This window comes from Euleptes europaea, chromosome 14, assembly GCF_029931775.1.
Source record: "Euleptes europaea isolate rEulEur1 chromosome 14, rEulEur1.hap1, whole genome shotgun sequence".
NCBI classification, from domain to species: domain Eukaryota; kingdom Metazoa; phylum Chordata; class Lepidosauria; order Squamata; family Sphaerodactylidae; genus Euleptes; species Euleptes europaea.
In genome coordinates, this window is record NC_079325.1 from 41,608,912 (window position 1) to 41,629,598 (window position 20,687).

The 20,687-nt window shown below is 42.3% G+C and overlaps 1 protein-coding gene across 1 annotated transcript in view; it reads left to right on the forward strand.

Moving 5' to 3' along the window:
- Positions 1-20,687, forward strand: part of RALGPS1 (Ral GEF with PH domain and SH3 binding motif 1) — a 224,457-nt gene that overhangs the window by 116,443 nt on the left and 87,327 nt on the right. The gene's annotated exons all lie outside the window — the stretch shown is intronic.

The following is a 20,687-nucleotide window of genomic DNA, read 5'->3' on the forward strand; positions in this document are numbered from 1 at the left end:
CTCAGCAGCTGAAGTAATTATATGTATTTATTGGAAATCATGAGCTTAAACTTAAATACCTCATCTCATAAAATGCTTACTTTTAGCCCTGTAATTTCTTATGGGTATATTACATTTCTAATTCAGTGTTGGCTAGAGGCTACAGCAAAGCAGACCCCAGTGGGAAAGGGCCACATAATAATGGGCAGAGATATACTCCCAAAAATTGTATTGAAACCCCTGTAAGCTGCTGCAGCTTTCCTTATGGAACCCTGGGCATTTGGGCTGGGAATTGTTAATGGTCCCTAGCTCCCGTAGATAAATACAGATTCTGTGGCTTTCAGTGGGACAACCGTGATAAATAATCCAATTCTAAATGTGTAGTGTGGACATGACATGTATATCCTTCAGGAAATGATGATGGACCTCTTTTTGTGATTTTTTAAAAGGTATAAGATAATCCTCAAGACAGTTTCATAAGCTCTCGAGCTTTGGGCACATTGCCATAGTAGCATTCACGGTCTCCAGAAGAAGTCATGAGCATTTCACAAGTAATTGGCGTAATTCCATGAAGGTTAGTGGAGTCCTCCGGCCCTGATAAACCCATCCCAAGACCATTGCCCAGCTATTTCCTGTCTGTAGATTTCTGTAGCTTTGTGACTCACACTTCTACACAAGGTGACTGTTTTGACTGATCTTAAAGCATTCCCATGGAATATGTTTAGAACTTCTGGAGGTGGTGTCCTGAATCTATTCTGTGTCGGTCTCCAAGTTCAAGCCATGTGTTGGAAAGCAGCCAGTAGATGAATCTTTGTAGGCGGATCACCTGGATCTACTTTCTGGAAAAATGCTTCGGCAAGATTTCTTAACTTGAAAAATATGATTTAATTGATAATAAATGTCCTTATAATCTAATAAGCACTGGAAATCAATAATGCAGTGTATTCAAAAACACTGCAGTGGTCTTTGGAATTTGCCTTCTTTTATGTTACACGTGTACATTTCTAATGTTTCTTCTTATTAGTGTCGTTTTCTAGTTGGATGGCACTAGATTAAAGCAAGAAATCTGGTCATAATTTAATCTTCACACTTTCTTCTGACTGATCCCATTCATTTGGCCTCCGGGGTGGTATTATGTATACATGTCACTCATTCTTGTTGACTTGGCAGAAATCCACTCTCATTTTGCCATTAAAATACCCCAACTCTACCAAGACTAACCAGACTGTTGATTCATCTCAGTAGAAAAGTTTTGCTGCCCTTTCATTCATGGAAACCTTCATCCAAATTTCTGTAAACCAATAAAACCACAGACTTTTTGGCTTCTTTTTCTGACTCTGAGGTAACCTTTTGAAAATGGTGCCTCTGGTTTTGCAGTCTGCTGACACAGTGTTTTAGAGGTTTAACCAGTCAATGGAAAATTGATAAGGTGCTCTTTCTTGGTGTCCTGTGTTTGATTTAGTATGTTGCAACATTGCAAACCCAAACCAATGTGGAAAAGGTTGTAATGAATAAAATCTACGAGAGCCAAAGCACTTTTTTTTCTGTTTTCTGTTTTTCCTATCAAAGCCCTGAAATTTATTGTTTCTTGTGGGGGAAGGAGGAAGAAATATTTACACACAGTGCCTTGACGCTTGAGCATGCCAATGTGCCTAAAGAAAGTATATTGCTGGTGGCAGACAGTAGCAGTGTTTTCGGTTAATATTCTGTTAGTGGTATTCTAGATCTTGAGTGATCATGCATGATCTACTTCACACATTTTACCAAAAGAGACATGTATTGCCTGCAGAAGTCTTTAGGGAAGGGAAGAATTTTCAAGGAATAACTAAATGGGGAGAAGCCAAGTGTTCCTCTTAAATAATCTTGTAGAGAGAAAGAGACGGCAACGTGGCCATGTAAGAGGAGCCCCCCCCTCCGTGTTCTCGCTTTTTCTCACAGCCCCTGCCTTTATCTGGCCTGCCAAGCTGACTGCCTCCTTCATCTTTGAATGCCAGCATAACGGTGTTTTACTAACTGCTTGCAGGTTTACAGAGTGCAAAAGGTTGAGGTAACTAAGGCAGGGACGATGAAATGAGAGATTCAGCTTGTTTGCAAACTGTCCTAAACTCCTTGGCCTTTGAAATGAAGCTGAAATCACTCAAGTTTGCTAATCTTGCAGGTCAAAAATACATGTTGTCAGCTGTTCTTGACCAGTCCCTATGTCATAGAATAGAATCAAAGAGTTGGAAGGACCGCCAGGGTCATCTAGTCCAACCCCCTGCACAATGCAGGAAATTCACAACTACCTCCCCCCCACACACCCCCAGTGACCCCTACTCCATGACCAGAAGATGGCCAAGATGCCCTCTCTCTCATCATCTGCTTAAGGTCATAGAATCAGCATTGCTGACAGATGGCCATTTCATCTCTTCTGAAAAACCTCCAGGGAAGGAGAGCTTACCACCTCCTGAGGAAGCCTGTTCCACCAAGGAACCACTCTAGAAAATTCTTCCTAATGCCTAGACAGAAACTCTTCTGATTTAATTTCAACCCGTTGATTCTGGTCCGACCTTCTGGGGCAACAGAAAACAACTCGGCACCATCCTCTATTTGACAACCCTTCAAGTACTTGAAGATGGCTATCATGATTTCCTTGATGATGGTAGCCTGTCCTGAATAATAACTGATCCTGCACACATGGTCTGTGGGACACTAGTGTGCAGTGACCTGGAAATACTGGCTGAGGTGACAATGTTGAAAAAACAGTTTCTTTCAGCAGTGCATCCTGTCTGTGCCATCCATTGGGTCTAAGATCTGCATCAGCTTCGTTATAGACTTTCTCATTCCTATTCCCATTCCTCTGGAATGATTTTACAGAGGATATGGGGAGGATTGTCTTCCCTTCTAGGTTTAGAAAAGCCTATAAGGTTGTGTTGTTTTTTGTTGCTTTTTGTGGCTGAGACTGACATGGCAGGTATCTTTTTTTTCTGTTTTATTGCACTGTTATCATCCAGCAGGAGATAGTTCGACAGGATACTTTTTGACCCTTGATTTGTCGGCATTAAGAATGAAAAGATGAATATCTTTTCTGGATGCTTTTATCCTTTGTAAATGGAACAGTAAAATTCCTTTAACATCTAAAAACTGGCAGAATTGATTGCCCCTGGGTGGCTTGTAAACAACCTTTGGTCTTTGGTGTCCTTACGTATGATGGTAAATGCAGAATTGAGGACATTTCTGATAAATGTGTATGTCTTAGCACTGAGTTTAAAACAGTGTTTCCAAACACCCTTGTCTACAAGTCCTGTTGAGTTACATCACTTTGGCAATGAGACTGAATCTGTAGAACCAGGACTGTGCTGTTTCCCTCCTTTAAGGAGCGATTTCCTCTCCGCAGCCGCTGCTTGAGCTTTTCAAAAACCAAATTGTCTGCTTCTCACTCAGGTCTGTTAACCAGGGGGAGTGTTTCCAGTGATCTGGTTGTAGTTTTCCATAAGTGTACGTTCCCCAATCCTCACTGCAGAGCACTGACTTCTGTAGCGAGGAGGGAAAGGCATGGCCTGAATCACTGTGAATTTCCTTTCTTTCTCAGGCTCATCAAACCTATTTATTTGTGTGGAGTGGGAAGAGCAAGTAAGTGTCCTGAGGTACCCTTCCTGCTGAGAATCTCACTTTCCACAAATTCCCTTGTTGTTTAATTTAGCAGCCACGGACTCCCTTCTGCCAAGTTCCTCCCCGTCCACACCATTACTCTCTACTGATTAATTGAATTCCAGGGTGTCAAGAGCACAGTGCCTCCCCTCGCCCAGGCCTTAGATTATAATACACTAATAAATGCTGCTTGACTGCCCACATATCCCCATATCTGGTTTCAGTAATAATGGAGAAGTGATGTGTAGATGGAAAATATTTTTTCCCTATAGAAGCAGCTGCCCGTGAGCTCACTCTCTGGAAAGCATCCTGGTGACTTTTTCATCTTATGGACCTCTTCTCTTCCCCACCCACCCGCTGCCTTCTCTGTACAGTAGCACATTTAAAAGTCAGTACTTTAGAAAACTAACCAGTGTGCTGCTTTCTTTGGCACTCCCAACATCCTTGGTTTGCCTGTTGCAAAAGATACATGTCAAGCAATCCTGCTCTTTCTAGGGAAACAATAATGTGCTTCATTTCAGAACATTTGCCTTCCGCAAAATAATCTTCCCTCCATAAATCCCCACAAAACTCTTTATTTTATCTGGAAGTTTCCATGAGAGATGGCATTTTTGCATAAGAAAAGATCACTTTTCCATAAAGCATCTTTTGTTCTCAAGTTTATAGACATTCTTTTTGGTATTCTTTATATATTATTCTGCTCCTAACATCAAGGGCTTTTGTCTTTCACTTTAAAGCAGTTCTGTTTTACTTTTAAAGATCTGTGTGTAGACATGTGGTACAATCTTCTCAGCAGTGACTTTGAAGAAGAAGAAGAGCTGGTTTTTATATGCCAACTTTCTCTACCTTTTAGGAGAATCAAACCGGCTTATAATTCCCTTCCTCTCCTCACAACAGACACCTTGCGAGGCAGGTGGGGCTGAGAGAGTTCTGAGAGAACTGTGACTAGCCCAGGGTCACCCAGCTGGCTTCATGTGTAGGAGTGGGGAAACAAACCCAGTTCACCAGATTAGAGTTCACCACTCATGTGGAGGAGTGGGGAATCAAACCCAGTTCTCCAGAGTCCACTGCTCCTAACCACTATACTACACTGGCTCTCTTGGATATAGTAAAGCCCACTGCAGTGCTAGAGACCAGCTTGCTCACATCCAGGAGGCAATTTCACACTCTCACCTGAGCTGCTGTTCCTCAGGTTGAGGAGAGAGCAAGAAGACAGAGAGGGAAGCTCTTCTTTTCACTCCATGTTTGCAAGAGCTGGCTAAGGTTCAGCCATGGTGGAAAAAGACAACTCTGCATGCTCTGAAGTAATCTGGTAATTTAAAAAGGCTATGGCAGTATATTTAATATTAATAGTGATGTTGCATATTATTGGGTATCTATATTGGCGTTAGGGTTGCCAACCTCCAGGTGGTGGCTGGAGATCTCCTGCTATTACAATTGATCTCCAGCCAATAGATATCAGTTCACCTGGAGAAAATGGCCGCTTGGGCAGTTGGATTCTATGGCATTGAAATCCCTGCCCTCCTCAGGTTTACCCCAAAAACCTCCCCCCGGTGGCGAAGACGGACTTGGCAACCCTAATTGGAGTGGTGCACGGGCTATGCAGTGGGTTTTGTGGCTGATCGTAATTGCTAAAGTGGCTCTCCATGAGCCATGGAGTAAGTAGCTCTATCATAGACTGTTATAAATGGCTGATCGGCTCATTCTGCTTGTTGGGTCACAACTTTTTCAGGTAAATGACCGAAGACCCGGTACAGTGCACTTGCTGCATCTGCTTGACAATACCTACTAAACCTCTGTAATGAGTTTCCTGTCTCTTAAGATGTTGAGGGTCTGTGAGGGTCCGCACAAACAGAGAGCAGGATTGGCGCTTGTTTTCTGTTGCTTGTGGATGTAGACCGAACACAGTTTTGATTTTTGTCAGTTTTCTATACCCTCTGTTTTTCTGTCCCGCTAAGGCTCCAGCTGCTTATTTAGTTATCTTTGACTTTCTCCTGACATGTATGTCTCCTTTCTTTTTCTTGGAACTAATATGTTAATTTTCCAGTTACTCCATTTGCCAGATAACTAGCTGAGTTATACACTGATAGTTTCATTCTCCATACTTGTACCCTTTAAATCACAATTTTCCCTTAAAACTGCAGTGAATTCTTCTAGATGTTTGTTTATTCCTACTCTTTTAGCTTGTGAGATAAAAGCAATGGAGGGATGTTGCAAATGTGAGAGGAAACTAGAGACAAAATTTGCTTATGTTTTGGAAAGTGCAGGCAGTTTTCATGTGATAGATGATGCTATCTGCTATGCATTCATTTGCCATTGTGCCTCTTCACAATTTGTATTTTATTTGCATTTACAATGTAAGTTGTCCCAGCTAGGATCTTTCCAGGCAGGTTCCCTGGAGAGGCATCTTACAAATTTTCAACATAAGTAAACTTCACCTGATTCTGAGTCCAGCTAAGATAGGTTAAATGATGTGGGGATGACAGAAAAGGGCAGATTCTGCTTGTGTGAATGGCCTTTTCCCATTGAAGTTGCTTTTAGCTGTTATGTAAGCAATAATTACTTTTGGAAACTAAACTAACCAGTCCAGAATGCTCTTGCACTTTGTGCTGGTCCATAGGATACAAATTCTTTATGGTATCATGAGGACTTTGGATCACACTGAGAGCTCCATCCTTCCCAGATGCATGGGGGCCCAATTCAGATTGGGATTGCAGTGCATGTGGAGCGGGGGCTTCAGCCCTCCGCACCACAGTTTTCCTGACCTGAAACAGTCTACCCGTGCATTCCTGAGGGGAATGCCTGCGCTGGGCTTAGGAGGCAACACAGCAGCGCTGCCTCCTAAGGAGGTTTCGGCAGGGCCAAAAATCCATGCCCGGCGCCAAAAATCCATACAACCCATAGGGTTGCATGGGAGATATGCCACCTAAAAGGTGGCGTATCTCGGCCTAAAAAAAGGGGCGCTCCCGAGCCATAACGGCTTAGGAGGCTGCCTAATGGCAGCCCCAGGCTGGCGCCAGAACACTCCGGGAACGCCTCCTGGGATGCCGCTGCCGCCTTTGCTGTCGACTGGACGCTGGCCGAAGGCTCCGTCGTTGTCCCGGTCTGGCGCTGCTGCAGCAGTGGCCAGCGACCAGGCCTTCAGGCCAGTGTTGGGGCCACAAATGCCGGCGTACACTGCCCGGACGCCGGCGCTGTGGGCCCTTGCGCAGGCCTTCGCTGGCCTCCAGAAGACTTTCGTCCTGGCCGCCGGCGTGGCTCAGAAATGCGCGGTTAGGAAGCTACTGTTTGCTCCCTTGGTAGATACGTGTAATTATGACTATAATGGAGTAAACAGCAACTCCCCTGGCCTGTTTCAGGTTAGGAAAACTGCCTCTCTGCTGCTTTAGGAAGCATATGAAGCTTCCATCCACATAGTTCAGTCGTGGATGCAACCACAGTGTGGATGCAACCACAGCACTTCAGATAATGTATGAAGTGGCTCTTAGGTCACACTGTCAAATGTGAGAGGATTTCAGACTGCAGCAGACCCATATCAGCTTTAAAAGCCTTATAATGAATGCCCTTCAATGTTCTCTGTGACTTTTAATGACATTTCATACTTATTTCTCAGTGCTGGACTGCATCCGATCTTTTCACTCTTTCTTTCCATTTAGTAGCTGTTTAATTTTGGGATCACCACACTTTATTTTTCTATCTAGGACTGTCATTTAACACCCACACCAGTTTTACCATACCTGTACTAAATACTAGAAAAACAACATTATGACTGCCCTTGCAGTGAATTTTCAATCTATTCATTGCCACCCCATTAATTTTGTTCTTCTTTCGTACTTTCCTCATTTCTGCATTCTTACTGCCTGGTTTCTTGTTCCATAAAACTTTTTTTTTTCCAGGGAACTGAATGAAGTAGATTCTGCGTTAGAGATGGGGGGGGGGCATTTTAGATCCTTTAGGGTTGCCCTTCCCAGTTGGCCAGGGACAACATGTCAAAGACAACTCATCTGTGCAGGTGCTCTTTCCTCCCCAGACAGGCCCTGCCCCATGCTAGGGAAGCAGGGTTTAAACCGTGCTCCACTGAGCTCAACAGTAGTTAGCTTGCTTAGGTTCCTGTGACTTTTACTGCCTTCTGGCTCTCTCTGGCACCAAAGTGAGGCTCTCCCTCAGCCTTTACCTCCAGGCCAAGCTGCTCGGGAAGTGGGCCTGGAGGAACCCAGTCATTGCAAAGGAGTATTCCTAGGAGGGGCCCTTTGCCAACTGGAACATCCAATATAGATACAAGAAGAAAATAAAAACAAATTCAAAGTGGCCTTTGGAAAGCACCTTCCCAGCAGAGTGCCGTGGCTGCCCTAAACATTTTTTTAATCAAAAAGTAAATAGCCACAACTAGTTGTTTCGACAGAAGTCGGTTTCAGGTAGCCAGCTCAAGGTTGACTCAGCCTTCTGTCCTTCTGAGGTTGGTAAAATGAGTACCCAGCTTGCTGGGGGTAAAGTGTAGATGACTGGGGAAAGCAATGGCAAACCACCCTGTAAACATAGTCTGCCTAGTAAATGTCAGGATGTGACATCACCACATGGGTCAGTAATGACCCAGTGCTTGCACAGGGGACTACCCTTACCTTTTTAGGACTTTTGACCTCCCCTCAACTGCACTGCATGTTGGGCCAGAAGACTAGTAAATAGACTAAGGATTTTTAAACAGCCTCTCTTTGTAGTGATATATATGATGCTCGTGGAATTGAGAGCAAGTATTTATATATTTTGTGTTTAAACATATTTCTTTGAACCATATGGGTGCTCCCAGCCTTTCCATGTGTGCGCTATTTTAATACTCTAATGTAGGTGCTGCTGGGGTAAAGAGTGGAAAAATGCAAGCGTTAGTACTCACAGAAGATGCCCATTTAGCTTGCAAAACAGCTGTTACTTCTATTATTCCGTATAGTGGAAGGAGACAAGCAATTCCAGATTTGTGGGAGGAGAATGAACATATTTTACTCAAATATGCAACCATGGAAAAGGAGCCAGAAAGAAAAAGAACCACGTAACAGGACTTTCCTAGAAAAAAATTATCATAAACGATGATAGGAAAAGTAGTTATCGAAATGGTTTTTTTTTTTAATGATTAGGGACATGTAGAATAAGAGAATCAAACTTTTTGAATACTTTTTGTAGAAGGGCAGAATAAGGGTTCAACAAATAAATAACCCATGTGCCATTTGCCATTTATTGTTACGGCCATTGGCCAGCATAAAATAACAGAGCAGTGCAAGTACCTATATAACATTAGTAAAAATAACAATAAAAAGGGAAAATAAAAATACAGTAAAATAACCAAACATAAACTGATTAAATACATTATCAACATAATAGAGCACCAGATAAACATTGTACATTATATATTGTGCATTGCTTCACCCTTCACTCGTCATCTGATATGTCGCTAATAATATAACCCTTTTTGTTTTGATCATTCCTTTTAATAATGGCCTTCCAGCAAAATTTAGCTACATCATAAGAAATAGCAGGGTTTTTATCTTCAAGCATAAATTGGATAATTAATCTTTCTTCCATTATAGGTTGATGCAAATAACCATATTGTTGTAACCAGGGATCGATTATAGATCTTCTAAATTCCTCATAGAGTTCACAGTATAATAGAATATGTGACAAGGACTCCTCTGCTCTTGCTGTACACATACATTTTTTCATCTCTCTGGGTTGATTTAGAAATCTACCCAGAAGAACAGCCGAAGGGAGGGCATCAAAACATGCTCTCGAGAATGCCCATCTCAGTTGGGGTAAAGTAATATTGGAAATATTGGTGACTTTGCCACCACCAGATCATAAATTCTTATATACCCCAGAAAGTTGTGCAATCTCCGACTGGAGCTCCATATCACGCAAGCGTTGATGGACCGTGGCTTTTGCTCTGTTCAGCCCTAAATTTATCAAACTCCCAGGGTCAATGCCAACTGAGGAAAGTTTTTGAATTATCTTAACTGACCATTGTGGGTATGGCGTGGCTGATAAAAAATAGCTTAATAGACCAATTGGGTTGAGGTGCACTTTCAGCCAATAATTAATGGTAATACGCCAAATCTTTGTTTCTACTTTAAGAAGGCCCGCCTCCATTCTGAGTGCAGCATTTGGTACAAGGTTGGGTACATTAAAAAGAGCTCTAAAATAGACAGATTGGACTCTTTCTAAGGTGGTGAAATTATTATAAAGACCCAATTGCGCTCCGTAGCCAAGCTGGGATAGGGATTTGGCATTAAATACCTTAATGGCCACAGGTATACATCCCCCACCCCTTGTCCTGACGAACCTTAAAATAGCATTAGCACTCCTTTGTGCTGATGTGATAAATAACCCGTGCAAATCTTAGATTATGTGAATCCTAGTGCTGTAGTTATGGATATACTTGTGGAAAACCAGTTCTAATCAATGTGACTCCTATAAATGAACGGGGCACTTCCAAGGAGATGTACCTAAGGCGTGTTCAGCATTTTATATCATTTTTGTTCAAATATTTAGCAACAGTAGTGAGCTGCCAAGCTTTTCTTGAACTTCATTTCTTACTTCCATAACCTAATTCATGGCTGTAGATGACAGTCCAAATATTTTATTGAATGCTAAAGAACACATGAGAACATTTCATCTGCAAAGGAAAAAACATTTTTCCAGATGAAGTTATTACATTTTTTAAATTTGGAAATTAAAAATATTGGATTATATTTAATTAATCTTAGCAGATTTCATTAAAACAATCTTTTAAAAAAATCTACGTGCTTTTATTTTCCAAGCAACCTTCTGTATGTTTATTATCAGTGATCCTTGCAAACCTTACCAATTTTGTCTGCACCTAGATTTTCTCACTCTGTATGTGACCCATGGAATATTTAATGATGGCTTCTGTCTCCTATAAGGGATGAAATTTACCTTTGAGTATCACAGCTGCTGTTCCTGTTATTTTAGCCACTGGAATCTATCGAGAAAGTTCTTTTCACACAACGCATAGTTAAATTGTGGAGCTCCCTGCCCCAGGATGTGGTGATGGCTGCCAGCTTGGAGGGCTTTAAGAGGGGAGTGGACATATTCATGGAGGAGAGGGGTATTCATGGCTGTTAGAATAGATATTAGTCATGCTGCATACCTATTCTCTCTAGTATCAGAGGAGCATGCCTATTATTTTGGGTGCGGTGGAACACAGGCAGGATGGTGCTGCTGCACTCGTCTTGTTAGTGGCTTCCTAGAGGCACCTGGTTGGCCACTGTGTGAACAGACTGCTGGACTTGATGGGCCTTGGTCTGATCCAGCAGGGCCTTTCTTATGTTCTTATGTGTGATAAAACCTCACAAATGCACTTCAGGAGCCAACTCTCTTCATTTTTGAAATCTTAAGAGTGTTCTTTCCAAGGCAGGGCAAGAAAACATGGAAAATGTATTTTTAATCATAAACGCATTATCTCTCTCTCTCAAAAAAAAGATGCAAAAATGGAAAGTTAAATGTGGCGGTTCTGTTCAATATGCTGCGAGTTATTTTCCGAACAATAGAATACTTTTCTTGTGTTGTGCCATGGGTGAAGTCAGGAGAAAAGCTCTCCACTTAGTGCAGAAAGGATTCAGAAAGGTAATATTTTCCTTCAGTTGACTATATCAGCCAACTAATTTACTGGTGTCTCTGGAAGGTCCCAACCTTCATGCTTCCAATGTGGTTTTCCAATGTGGTTTTCCAGCAAGGCCTGTTGCTACAAGTGTCCCTTCCTCCTCTTTCATCCTTGTGACAGCAACTGTTAGCAGAGGCAAGGCCTCAGAGAGAGTCAGATTTGGCCCACAAGCTGCCAGTTGCAGACTCCTAAATCGTATGGGTTTCAGATTCACTCTGTGGGACTCGGTTGGAGACCTACGGCTGGTTTTCACACATTGCAGTTACCATAATTTCCTAATTTTCTCCTCCATTTTAAGTATCTTTTTTTCCCTTGCACCATTTGCTCTGCACACATTCCTTATGGATTTCATCTGGCACCCAAACAACTCGGTCTCTAGACTGTGCCATCAGGAGGCTGTAACACTCAGAATATGCTATCTATTTATTAAATAAAACATTTATATCCTTGCTTTCCTCATGGTTCGAGGTGGGACCCTGGGTTTTCCCAGACCTAGCATACTGCTCCAAGAACATTCTCCTGGTAATCCCATACATCCTATTTATGGAATGATGACTGGGCACTAACCAAGTTGACACCAGTGCATCTGAATATCCACACTCCTTCAGTTCTTTAGTTAAGCAGTTAACTGGAATTTCTGTGGTTGAGAATGCAGAAATCCTCCCTCATTGGATGCAAAAAGTGCTTCATGATCAACATGGCCACCAGGTTGGTGAACCATGGTATCCAGCTTGAGGCAGGAGCTGGAGGTGACAGCATGTTATACATGTTGTTGCAATGAAACAAAACACAGCAACCCAGGCTTACAACTATATAAGGTAAAGGTAAAGGTCCCCTGTGCAAGCACCGAGTCATTCCTGACCTATGGGGTGACGTCACATCTTGACGTTTCCTAGGCAGACTTTGTTTACGAGGTGGTTTGCCAGTGCCTTCCCCAGTCGTCTTCCCTTTACCCCCAGCAAGCTGGGTACTCATTTTACCAACCTCGGAAGGATGGAAGGCTGAGTCAACCTTGAGCCGGCTACCTGAAACCGACTTCCGTTGGGATCGAACTCAGGTCGTGAGCAGAGCTTGGATTGCAGCACTGCAGTTTACCACTCTGCTCGACGGGGCATCACACTATATTATACATGTACAAACATAAAAAATGGTCATATACATACATTGGGTTACCTTCTATTTGTATTACATTAGTGCAAGTCATATGAGCACCTTCTGCTTTGCAATGCAGTTAGTGTTTAAGTAGGTAATGTATGTATATGACCATTTTTTATGTTTGTACATGTATAATATAGTGTGGTTTATAGTTGTACGCCTGGGTTGCTGTGTTTTGTTTCATTGTAACTATCATTGGCAACCTTGGTTTCACCTTTTTGTTGTATACAGGTTGTTGCAGCAACAGCTGTGGGTGAACAGAGGTGTAAGGCAGAATTGCTTCTCAGGGGGAACAGGCTGATTCAGACTCATGGGGCTTCTACACATCAGAGGGGCTCCTGGGAGTGTCCCATCTGCCTCTTTCTGTGGTGGTATTAGGTGCCCAGCTCCCCTCTCCTCTGAGTCTTCAGCCTCTTCATCTGAAGAGGAGGAGTCCATATGCTGGTCCATGACACATGGCCTCTTAGGTCAATGAGGGGGTACAAGGATTGCTTCTGCCTTCAGCTCAGTGATCCGGAAACCAACTCACACAGATCGCTACTTACACAAAAACTCCAACCACCACCCCCGACAGAAAAGAGGAATAATCAAAACATTAATGGACTGTGCAAGACGGATCTGTGAACCACAGTTTCTCAAGGAAGAAACTAATCATCTAAATCACGCACTGCTAGCAAACGGCTATTCCAAGAATGAAATGAGAAGGGCCATTAAACCAAACAAAAATCAGAAAACTCAGGAAAAACAGTCTCCCATAGGAAAGGTATTCTTGCCATTTATTAAAGGAGTCACTGATAGGATGGAAAAACCTTTGAAAAAACATAACCTACAGACAGTGTTTAAACCCACCAAGAAAATACAACAAATGCTACGATCAGCAAAAGACAAAAGAGACCCCCTCAGCTCTGCAGGAGTATATCGTATACCTTGCAGCTGTGGACAAGTTTACATCGGGACAACAAAACGCAGAATACAAACAAGGATAAAAGTACATGAAAGATACTGCAGACTGGGCCAACCTGAGAAATCAGCAGTGGCTGAACATGGACTGACACAAACAGGGTCTTATTCCAAGACACTGAAAGACTGGACAATTCTACCAACTATTTTGTCAGATTGCACAGAGAAGCCATTGAAATTCATAAACATCAGCACAACTTTAACAGAAAAGAAGAGAGTTTAAGAATGAATAAGGCTTGGCTTCCTGTCTTGAAAACCTCCAGACTAACAAAGACTACAGTCAACAATAGCCATGCAGATTAGTTTTGGATTTCACACATTAACAGATCACTTCAGGATACAATGGTTCCATATTAACATACCACACCCTCATTAGCACATTGTCTTGATACAGGACAATGGTTAGCACATTACCTTTGTTACTTTTTGCAGGACAATGATTCAGCTCAAATCCAACCCCTTTCTGACTATATATTACTCTTCCTACACACTTGACACTGAGAGACACTGTCCTTCAGTGTTACTCCTCTGAAGATGCCGGCCACAGCTGCTGGCGAAACGTCAGGAAAGAAAATACCAAGATCACGGTTACACAGCCCGGATAACCTACGAGAACCAATGAACTCTGACCGTGAAAGCCTTCGACAATATATTAAGAACATGCTTGACAGACAACCTTTGTGTCAAGTTGGTGTCTGACCCCCTGAAGTGTAATGAAATAATTTTTCCTGGACTTTGACTTTGGCAAAGGCCAGAATCTGACTCTTAAGAATAAGAAGGACTCCAGGGGTCCGTATTTGAGTGCAACCATTAAAGAATGTCGTATTCACATGAACTCGACCTAAAAGCCTCTTGAAAAAGGTTTTATGCCCACCTGCATAGAATCTACCATGCAGGACTTTCTGGTATGTAGAAAGGGGAATTCCAAAGACGGTGCTACAGCTGGTTCAGATATCTCAAAATTAGATGCAGTCATCATCTACATATCATAGTGTTGTGAATCTGCCTAAACCTTTTAGCCTATTACTATTTTCCCCCCAGAAAGAATACTAATGACCAGGGTTATTTAGCAGCAATAATGTCATTTCATCAATATAGATTTTAAGCTTTCTGAAAATCTGACCACAGCTGCCTCTGCGTGCATAACAACTCTCTGTAGATTGTCAGTATATTATGTTCCACGAGAAGCATTTTAACTTTGAAAGATAAGTGTGTTAAAGCAAAATGTTTAACTTTTAATTAGTTGGAAACTATACTAAGTTTGAAAATATGCAGAATACATGGAAAGGAAAACAAGAAGAATGTAGGGGGCCTATAAAAGACAGAATCTTACAATGTTGTTTTATAGAACCAATGTCAAAATATGAATGGATTTGATAAAGAATACTATGCTCAAAAATTTAAAGCAGAGTTTAAACAGTGAGGTTCTCAATAAATTAACAAAATAATACCCATAATGGGTAATTGGTTACAACCTGTAGCAAAGATTGAAAACTGGAAACACACATCTCAATTTTAGATTACATAATATAGCCTCTTATATAAAACTTTCCACCTCTACAGTTTTGTTCGTATGGCAAATACAAAGCAGAAGGGTAGGGGAAGAGAGGAAACTGTATGGAACATTTTCTTGACAATTTGGAAGAGGCAGGTTTTTGTGGTGCTTTGATGAGGCCACCAAGAGTTTAGTTCTTGTACCATTTGTTGGCTGAGTTTCAGTTGGAGGCAATTTTCAGAACATTATTAACAGACTTCAGTCATGGAAAAACCAATAAAACGAGTCAGTCCCAAGCCTGGACTTCCAATGGGTAACCGAAACTTACTTTCTTTCTGCTTTGCTGGATGCTTCACTCTCATGCCGTGCTCTTTCTTCCTACTGATCTTGCCTCTTAATATATTTTTAAATACCATTATCTTGTTTCTTGGGATTATTATTTTTCTTTTCATTTGCTTGTCTGCTGGAATGAGTTGCCAACCTCCATGTGGGCCCTGGAGATCTCCCAGAATTATAACTGACCACCAGATTCCCCTGGAGAAAGTGGCTGCTTTGAGGGTGAACCCTATGGCATTGTACCTTGCCAAGGCCCATCCCCTTCCCACCTTCCCCAGTCTCCACTCCCAGATCTCCAGATTTCCTAAGCCAGAGTTGGCAACCCTAGCTGGAATACAAATGTTTGAGATCAGAAGATGATCAGCCATAGAAAAACATTTACTGACCTCAAACACCCATTTCCATGTTTTCATTTTTAGTGCCAGGGAGATTGTCTGTCTCCCAGGCAGTGTTGAAGGACTTTTTCCTGTATTATGATGCCCACAAACCTTTGTTAACAAACAAACAAAACTTCTAGACATTTCACTAAGTTACCATGCCGTTTCATGCACGTAGCTTTTTATCCTCCAGGATGGTACGGAGACTAATTAGTATGGTCCAGATTAAAAAAAAAAACTAGGCAAGCCGAAGGAGGGTTTTGTTTTGTTTTGAACAGCCTCATTAAGAACTCCATTAAGTACTGCTTTTGAAATCAACCTTTTCCAGAAGAGGCTTGCCATACAATATAGGGACCTGTAATTGAAGACATAGAAGCCCTAGAACCGTGTTGGCGAACCTATGGCACGCGTGCCGGACTTGGCACGCGGAGCCCTGTCTGTGGGCACGGGCTGGTAAGTCGAGAAGCCCCCCCTCCCTTCCCCCGACTCCGGACCGCCCAGCTCGGCGGGGCTTTGCACTGCTCCGTGCTGCCCCGAGCAGTTCAAAGCCCCTCCTTCCCCGGACTCTGCGCCGCCCAGCTGGGCCGCGGGAGCTTTGAACTACTCAGAGCTGTCCGGAGCAGTTCAAAGCCCCTCCTTCCCCGGACTCCTGGGGCTCCCGGCCACACCGGGATTGTTATTCATCTTTACTGGCAGGCTGCCTTCGGATGAGTCGCTGCTTCCTCCAGGCGTTTCTACCTTCCTTTGAAGGTGCCTTCTCCCCTTTGCAGCTTAATTGCCATCATTAACTTTACAATCTTTATGGCCAGCCGCAGCTTTGCTAGCTATTGTCTCATTGCAAATTACTTTGCGGGAGATCTCTTCGTCCTGTCGCTGATGTCATCACATACTTCCTTCTCCCTGCTCCACAGCAGGCGAAACGGAGCGCGCGTCTACAGCGTGCACAGAGCACTCACATTTATTTTTTTAATTCAGCAGGACTAGTAAGTGTTCCCTCATTATTAATTTCCGTTGAGACCTTGCTGCCTTCCCACCGCCCCTAGACTGACACAGGCTTCAGTGTGTTCGTCACAGAGAGGATTTAACATCTACAGAACCGTTTGGCTCATTACTTGCAAGCACAGAAAGGGAGCTCCTGTTTCCCTCCCCCCCCTCCTTCTAACCTTGTGCTTACTGCTTCTTGTGCATGCTTGTTATTCAACTATCTTGGCTGATATTGCGTATTTAATTGTGCTTATTGCTTTTTGTGTATGCCTGTTACCATCTTAGGCTGCTATTGCTGGATTAATTCTGTTGGGAGACTTTAATACACTTGCATGGGATGCAGACACATTTACTTTAGCTGTTCTATTTAATTCTAAGTTGTTCATGTATTGTGGCTTTGTATTGTAATAATATTATATTGACATAGGAATATTTATTGCCATTGTAATTCATGTACTGAAAAGTGTATATTGTTACTAAAAATACTATTTGAAACAAGTGCAAGCTTTTTTGGTATTTATACTTGTGTTCACAGTTGCTGTAAGCAGTAGAGCCTTGTGCTGTATCTTGGGTTGTGACACACATTTTTGCAGCATAGGTGTTCTTTTCCATTTATTTCCTAGACTTGCCACCTGGAGGTTGGCAACCCTACCATGGCGTTTTAAGTGCAATTCTAGGGCACACACTAACTTGAGGGTGTGCTATACTTGGATACAGCAGAGCAGCAGCCCCACATTGTTGGGTATTGCACGGTTGTTATATGCTTAGGGTTGCCAACCTCCAGGTAATAATAGTAGGAGATCTCTGCGTGGAGCAGTTCAAAGCCACCCCCCCTTCCCCCGACTCTGCGCCGCCCAGCTGGGCAGCGGGGGCAAATTGCCGTGTTGGCACTTTGCGATAAATAAGTGGGTTTTGGGTTGCAGTTTGGGCACTTGGTCTCTAAAAGGTTCGCCATCACTGCCCTAGAATGTAGAAGGGTGTAACTGTGCTTAGAATTGCACTGTTAATGAAGAAAATGGTTGATTTGGGAAGTAGCTAGAATCCTAGATTTCCATAGTTGAGTACCCACCTTTCTTGCTGTGGATGAGAACAGCTGAGAAAATGAGGTGGGGGTCCTGTTTATGTCAATGACTCGTGTTCAGCAAATAACATGCAAATTATTTAACAAATACCTCTCATGATCAGACCCTCAAGTGCTGCCTCAGCCCTTTCTCTGGTTTTCAGCTCCGTGCAGCCTTCCACCTCCTTTGACATTATAAACCACCCCCTGCCGACTCAGCTCCAATCCTTTTGTCCAGCCAACTGCTAACACCTTTTATATTCCCTCTCTTCTGCTTATCCTGGCTCTAAAGTGGCTTCGGTTTCTTCCCACCCTACCACTACATTCCCTGTACTTAACGGGACAATTGGGAGACGACTGTCTCTCATCCTTTCTTCCACAGTGCCTAGTCAAGAAAAGTGGACATATTGCAGAACTTTCAATGCAGGAAGAATCTTTGCCCTACACTTGTTGCTAGGAAATTGCAGGTGCCATAGCAGAATTTTTGTAGAAGTGTCTCTAATAAGATCTCAGGCACTTCTAAAGGCATGTTAAAACAGCATCCCAAGACTTCTCAGTTTCTTATAAGGTATCATGTGATAAATAATTTAAAGATTCCTGGGCAAAGCCCAAACCACAAGGATTCCAACCTCTGTGTACATTTGAATGAAGTCCTGCACGGTTTCCTGATGGGTAACACATCAGAACTGTGTTCTGTTTTAAACTGAGTTCTCATAATCCTGCCCTTTACCATTAAAGCATCATCAGGTGTATGTCTGCTATTTTTTCTATATTGGAGCAGTCAAACCCACCTCCGCATTTTTCCCTCCTTTATTCTAGATTGTGAAAAAAAGGCCAGTTTGTTTCCATCAGCACTGGAGTCATGAATGAGTTGTGCAGATTCCTCCCACAGTTGGCTAATGTGATCAGGTGTAGGTGGGGGCGTCAGAAGACTAATAGAGAAAATATTTTTAATCAAGTTTGGTGGGTGCCGAAAAGATCTTACTCAAATTAAAGTAAGGGTTTTTAAAAAACAAAAACAAAAAAAACTTGCTTGGCCTATAGAAATTATTTCCACAAATACTGTGGAAAGCTCTCATGCTGTTTTATGTGTTTTGTATTTAGAGCAGAGAAACAAAGATTTTTTTTTGTTTAACCACAGAGGCTAGCTCTTTGTTCTGTAGGTAGTAAAAAGCGGTATTACTGTTACAACCAGTGCAAGAGGGATTGTCTTTAGGGTTGCCAGGTCCCTCTTTGCTACCATTGGGAGGTTTTTGGGGCAGAGCCTGAGGAGGGTGGTGTTTGGGGAGGGGAGGGACTTCAATGCCATAGAGTCCAATTGCCAAAGCTGCCATTTTCTCCAGGTGAACTGATCTCTATTGGCTGGAGATCAGTTGTAATAACAGGAGATCTCCAGCTAGCACCTGGAGGTTGGCATTAATTGTCTTGTATAATTATTATGAATTATCTACATCCCTACCAGTGCTACATGTAGAAGTCTGAACAAATTAAAGCAAATTTTCTGTACTCTTGTCCGTTCCGCAATATTATTTTTAACCCATCAATAGTTGTTTTGAATATTCTTTTTAATGTGTCCTGAAATGAAAGTGAGTGGTGACAATGCATTGTAGTATGCTCGCCTTCCACTAGGCTTCCCCTTCCTTGACATAGGGATGGAAATTACTTGCATCCCTGTTTTTGATAGCTGGCTCCTTGACATGGCTGTGATCATATTTGACTTCACGTTTATGCCCCCTTGAACTGTTGCAGTTAAAAACGTAACAAAGTGAAGGTGTGGTGCATCAGATTATTTTGCAACCCTAATCACACAGCATACAACTTTGATTTTTATTCTTAAATTCAGTTTGCTGGCATACCTCCCTAAGAATAAGCATAAGTAAAAGCTAACTCTCTTTCCCCTGGTCCTATCATATTTTATTTCTCCTTTGCAAGCTCTCACACGTATACATAATCTCCAGCGTTACGTTTGTGTTGATTCTGGCCTTTAGTTACCCTTTGCTATAAAAATAATAACATGCTTGTTCATTTTCAAGAAAGGAATCAATATATGACTACTACGTTCCCACATCAAACCATGGCTTCTCCTGTAGAGTCTTGGACTTAATTATTGTCTCTGCTAGCACAGAAGGAAGACAAATGCAATCTCAGCATAATCATTAACAGTTGCATTTTTCATCAGGCAAATATGCAGGCAATAAGATTGCGCAGAATTGCTGTGATTCTGAGAGATGGTGGCAAGAATCGAACTGTGATGATGGAGTGAAGAATATTGTGATTGTGGAAAGAAAGCAGAATCCAATCAAGATTTGTTTTTAGGTGGTGATAGAACATTGGGGAGCATGCAGACCTACCATCACTACTAATTCTTGTTACTCTGCCAATCTCTTGACCTTGGTTAAATGACTGGAGCTGGATTTGGCTTCCATGCTCACTCCCCTTCCTAGTGTGAAGTCACCCTCTTCTTCCTTTGTCATCATCGGCCAGAATGCATTACATATGCACCAGTAATGTGCTTAAATTTTGCCAGGGATGACTTACCAGAACTTTCAGGACAGCTTCAAACCCTGGTTAAAGGCTAACCCCAGTTAGCACTAATCATTGTTAGGATCAGTACAGATGTAATGCTTAACCATGATTAAGTCATGAATTCATGCTAAGAAAATATGATGTGAACTAAAGCCCCCTACCACTCTCTTAACCAAGAGATTCTCAGCATTATGTTCGCACAGCCACTCCTTTTCTATAAATCATGAATCTACTGCTATACCACTACTCTTATTAAATCCTAATCTTTAAATCTAAAGAAAACACAAGAAAATATACTGGTGCAATAAATGATAGAAAGTTAGGTTAATTCTGTCAGAGAATCCTGAGTATGCCCATTTTTCAATGAATGAGAGAAGTGTGGAGTATTGGTTCGAGTTTTGGACTGAGATCTGGGAGACCCGGGTTTGAATCCCTACTCTGACATGGAAACTTGTTGGGTAATTTGGGGCCAGTCATGCACTCTCAGCCTCAAGTGTGGTGCAGGGTTGTTGTGAAGAT